At 40.7% G+C, this 5,805-nt stretch overlaps 1 pseudogene; it reads right to left on the bottom strand.

Moving 5' to 3' along the window:
* Positions 1–4,967: 4,967 nt before the first annotated feature.
* The window catches only part of LOC102493859 (E3 ubiquitin-protein transferase RMND5A-like), a 3,723-nt pseudogene continuing 2,885 nt past the window's right edge, over positions 4,968–5,805 (bottom strand).

Raw genomic sequence — 5,805 nt, 5'->3', positions numbered from 1 at the left:
TCTCTCAACCATTTTTCAAGAAAAAAATTCCTGTATGTGTTGCAGTGGGAGACACCATCACTGTCCCTCTGAGTAAGCAGCAAAAAGTTTCAAAAAAATTTCAAAAAGTGAAATTCATTCACCTTAAATGAAAGTACATTCTGTGAGCACTTGGCAGGTTCCCTGCACCTAGATCTGAGGAGACCAGTACGGTAGTTACTGGTCACACGTGGCTGTCTGAACTTCTATTGAAGCTAAGTTAAATTAAAAACTAGTTCCTCATTGACCCTGTATGGCACAGCTGGGAATCAGAAGCAAGCATTTTGCAGGGCACTGCAGGGAAGCTCAGTTGTTGAATCAAGTCTCCCAGACTGAAATTATCCTTTCTTACTGTTTTTCATAAGCGAAATAGCCTTCAAAAAGCTACGCTCTAAAAATCTACTGAAATAGTTGAGTCTTAAGAGAGAAAGAGATACAGGCGGAAGAAGCACAAACAACTTCACGACTTCACTGTTAAAAGCCCCAAACCACTTGGCTTCATTTTAAACTTCCTTTCTCGACAAAACAAAGTCCAGCTTATTACAATCTTTCTTCCCACGTAACTGCCCCACAGTCCCAAGGCCCTGACTTCCTTCCTCCCCAGTCGGAGGCCTTATGGCCCATTTTCACTACTTAGCTCCAGCATCGGTTTCAAACCTGGCTTTTGAGGGCCCGTGTGTCTCCTGTGTCCCACCCCGGGTGACATCCAGAACCTGGGCCCGACCCAGAGCAGAGCTCAAACCCAGAGCCGACCACGGGCCCCTGCCCCTGCGCCGGGATTGGCCCTCCCTGAAGCCGGACCAGAGCGACGCCGGCTTCGGGCAGACTGCGCCGGCCTCGCCAAGTACACGCATGCCTTCCCACCCGCCCGGCACAGGGCTGGTCGTGGTCACTCCGGCCGGGGCCCTTCAAATCCCAAACTAGGAAGGTACTGATAGTCTCATTTCAATTGATATGCCTTGCTACAAAGCATTTGAAAATAATCGATATTGTTTTGCCCTCTCCCAAATAAGAATATTTTTTAAAGGTATGATTTCCCAATGGAGATGTATAAAGGCCATGTAAATAGAACATCACCCAAATGCACAGAGGCACTAAGAAAAAGCTGTATAGGGTACTGCTTACCATTTTAGGTGTGGTCACCCAGACTTATTAAAAACTAGAACTAAAAAGGAAAAAACAAAACAAAACAAAAAATAAAACTTTTCACTTTGGACAATGCAAGAACAAATAGCAATTAAGTCTGGGTATCAGGTGTCAATGCATGACAGGTGATGAATCCATTTGACTTGAGACAATTTTTCAAATAAGTTTATTTGAAGCAAAATAAATTATTGCCAAGAAACTTTATGAAAGTTCCATCTCAAAAGGGTCAAAAAAGGGGAATTAACTGCTATGAATTCTTTGCATTCAGGGCTGCAAAACAAAGACACATATTATTTAAATCAGTTTTATTTAAGAATTTCCAACATTGACAACTCTTATAAAAAGCATCCAGCACAGGACACAGAACTGCAGCAAAACAGCATTCTGAATGGGTAGCTAACAGACATTAGAACTTCCACCCTTCTTGGAGACACCTGAGCTCACTGGTGAACTCTGCTTCCACGTACTCCTGCAAAGCACACCACCAGCTCAGTCCATGTCTCAACCCATCAGCTTCAGTTCACATTGCCACACTTACATGTCAGGAACAGAAGAGAACACACACCATACAGCATTCACAGCAGTTGACAGAAGGGTAGGGGAAATACAAGTATCATTTCACTTAACACATTCAACTAACGTGGGTTATCTAAGAACAAAACTCACTTAAAGTTTTCCAACAGAAATGGATGTCCACTGAATGCAAAAAACATTCATACACTATTTGCTATCATTGCTCTCTACACACTCTCTCACCAAAGCCACAGGAGTGAGAGACACATCTCGCCAAATTAAAAAATATCCATTATGCACCAAGTCTCTGCACGTGCTCTCTCCTTTTCTCGCTCATGCTAGCCTTTCATGCCTCGGCACCACCATCAATCACACACAAGGGTTTCAAAAGTTCAAACAGCCTTCTGGTTCCATATCACAGCCTTGCGTTCATAGCGTTGATACGACTCCATGAAATAAAGAGTAGCGGATAAAAATGGGACACCCACCATCAAAGACGCAGCCTGTGCAGCGTGATGACAAATTCTTGGATGAGAAAGCATGTAGACAGAAGTATTCCTATGGCAGAATATTTACAGCACTACTTTCTTTTTTTTTTTTTTCACATTTAAACACATTGTATTTTTATTTCATGGTGGTTAAACCACCGGGTCCGAGACTCGAACCGCGGTCAACTACGTGGGAGTCCAGCGACATAGCCATTACACTAACTGCTGGTCCCATACAGCACTATTTTCAATGAAGTGCTTCTTCGAGAAACACTTGAAATGAGATGAACTGCAGAGATTAAATGAAGGCTTCAAATTGTACTTTTGTATATGAGGGGAGACAAGCGTTAAAACATAAACAAAAGAACCAAACATTGACACAATCATCTCCCAAAAGGAGATTTTCCTAAGGAAAAAAATCCATATGGTGGGGTTCAAATTAAAACAAGAAAAGAATGTAGTTCTAACCAATGGTTTCCATTTTGAACATGCAAAGAATTCATTTGACAAGTCCAGGGATAAATTATTACAGGAGAAACCTTTTGCTTTCAGTTGTAGTGTGTTGGTTTACCAATCAGGCAAACAGCAGTTCACTTTCAACCACTCAATATTCCAACCCTTTATGTAACAAAACAAGACAGAATGGGCTTTCCAGGTTTGAATTCTGACCCTGGTGGCTAGAAAACAGGCCAGGTTGTGTTGTGTGCATACATGCCTGAATTCTGACAGGATGGAGCCATGAAGGAAAACGGATGGCCTGACCATGCCCCATCAGGAGGTGCCTTTTCTCTCCTTTTCTCTGTCTCTCTCTGGTGAATGTACATGCCCTCAGACAATAATAATAATAAAAATAATGCTATACCAATATACACAGTTTTCTTTTTTAAAATACGGATTTCTTTAGTGAATTACTGAGTTGAAGGGCTCATACATTTTAAGTTTTTATATATATTGGAAAATTTCGTTGAACTGTACAGCTTCTACATGTATGTCTTGTGAAGGAACTCACTTGTCAACATTCTCATGAATGCTGTGTATTATTAATAAGAGAAACATTTGATCTCAGTGTTCTGTGCATTTGAAATTTTTTGTGAGGTAATTTCCCTTTCTCCCTTATTTTCTTCTCTCCTCCCCTCTTTCATCTTCTCTACCTTTAATAATAATCATACCACACTAATTACTAGTGAGAAAGCGCTCCCTACGGGGAGTGGTCACACCACACCCCCTTTTCCTCTACTTCTCCCTCCCTTTCAGGGTTTTGGACACGTCCGCACACGTACCTGTGTGTTTCTCAAGCTGCCAGGTCCAGGATGTGAACTATGTGGTCAGCCATATGGGATCCAGCTCATTTAGCCACCAAGCCATGAGCTGGTCATAAATGATCTTTATGCTAAATTGTTACGTATACATGGTTGTGTTTTAAATTTCAAACTTCTTGGACACCCCCATACTGATTTTAAAAAAGCAAAACAGCAAATTGAGAGGTAATACAAACTCATGTTTATATGAGAAAGTTTGCATTTCAGCTTCCCCCAAAATTAAAATTGATGTTCAGTGTTGAAGACAATGGATATATCTATATGCTTGGTTTGATTATTATACATTATACTGTACTCCACAAAGATGTACAAAGATTATTTGTAAACCAGAAATCATAATTTCAAAAAATAATAGTAAAAGCATACTTGTATCACACAAGAAAATTAAAAGGATAGGCCCAGTAGGTGGTGCGGTGGTTAAGGTACTGGACTCACACATGGCTTACAGTGTTTGAGTCCTGGACCAGGAGGCTTGAAACTCATGCCAGGCATGTGGATGTGCCAAAATCCTGAAAGGAGAGAGGAAGAGAAGGGATTACAGCGTGGCCAACCCGAGGGTGATTTCTCACTTTCTGTCTCTGTCTCTCTCTGTCTTTCTGGCAAGCGCATGCGCCCTATAGCAAAAACCTCTCCAAAAAAATTAATAAATAAAAAAGAAAGAATTGTATCCTGAACTTATAGAAAGCATTACTGAGAGGATGAATTACTATAACCTAATACAGGTCTCTAATATACTGCCCAGAACATAACAGCTCAGGGCCCTTTTTGAAAATAATACAATATAGAAGGAAGAGGCAGGCAGCTCTGGGGACAGGGGATCACACATGAAACAAAAAGTCTCTGTAAGTTTTTTTTTTTTTAAATCAACACATACTTGTTGATGGTTTATGTAAGATGGTTACACGTCGCAGTAACCACGGCTTTCTTAAAATACAAGAATGATAAGAATGAAAGCAAAGCTAACCCAATTACTCTCTAGTCTGTGAATAACCATGAACATGTAGAGAAACTTGGATTATGTTTGAGATTAATTTTAGATACAGGTGGTATAATTTTTAGTTAGCTATGCAGTAATCTTTTTTTTTCTTTTTCTGAAGAGTTCTCATTTAATTATGTATACATAATAGGAAATAAAACTTGTCCACAAACACTCTCAAAGCTTACAATTATCAAGAAAATGACAAAAGTAAAAGCAGGAGAAATATTAAACACATGGCAGGGAGGTCAATTTCTGTTTCTGCTCTTAAAAGGTAAAAAAATCACCATATAATTAAGTACAAAAACCTGCACTGAATGACAACTGCTGGTGTAGTTACTTGATCAGAAATGAAGACCAAGAATATAATAAAGCCCTATGATAATACTCATCTGGAGCACTCCCCTCAGTGTGGACACACTACCACATTGGCGAAGTTTCTGGAGCATGAGCTGATATCAGCACGGGAGTCCTTGGTTAGCTGCATTAAATTGAGCATTCTCTTCTGAAATGCGCCACAATGCAGTTTCACTTACAAATGCAAACTAAAGTTACTTCTTCAGAAAAATATCTGTTTGGCATCTCCTGGACTTTGCTCCATTGGACAATACGGACATTTTAATTTGCTGCCATTGAACACTTTATTCAGGGCATCTCTTGATATAATATGACCACAGACCAATTTCATGGGAGGGCTGTTATCTGTGGTTTGCTGACGAAGAATAGGACAGGCAAATATGGAGTGATACCAGCACTTTTTACCAAGGTCCACTTCAATAGGCCATTCATCTTTCTGGTTCCAGACTCCAGTGCACTGTCTCTGTTCAATCACAGCTTTGATGTTAATTAGAGCTGGCAGCGCCACACAACCTGCTGAGAAACTGACACTGAGAGGAGACTCCACAGAGAGCCCCAGGAGGGCACAGGCATCTCGTGTAAAGATGTCACAGATGTCAGCCCACTGGTTTGCATCAAGTAGGTGAACATACGGTGAGTTCTCAATCCCTTGTCTCAGGTACACAAGGCTTCCCATCAAAACCTGAATGTCTTTTTGATGATTTAGGGCAAATGGCTGGAAATGTTTAGCATATTGTAATGCCTCTCACTGATTTGTAGTTCCACCCATTAATAAGCTAATAAAATACAGTCTGTGAAGCTTAAATTCCAGGGAGCTGTTTTGGGCTATAAGCATTTCTCGGTTTGATACTGCCCACTCCAGAGCAGGTCTCAGAACTCTTACTTTTAATGCTTCTAATATTCGATTTAACTCCACAAATGGTTCTTTCTGACTTGGGTCTACAGAAAGGCCAGATTCCTGGCAGAGCTCCTCGGCTACATCCAGCAT

The sequence above is a fragment of the Tupaia chinensis genome, unplaced genomic scaffold (genome assembly GCF_000334495.1).
Source record: "Tupaia chinensis unplaced genomic scaffold, TupChi_1.0 Scaffold000507_1, whole genome shotgun sequence".
NCBI lineage: Eukaryota > Metazoa > Chordata > Mammalia > Scandentia > Tupaiidae > Tupaia > Tupaia belangeri.
The sequence above is the reverse complement of the archived record's forward strand: the minus strand, read 5'-3'. Positions and strand labels throughout refer to the sequence as shown.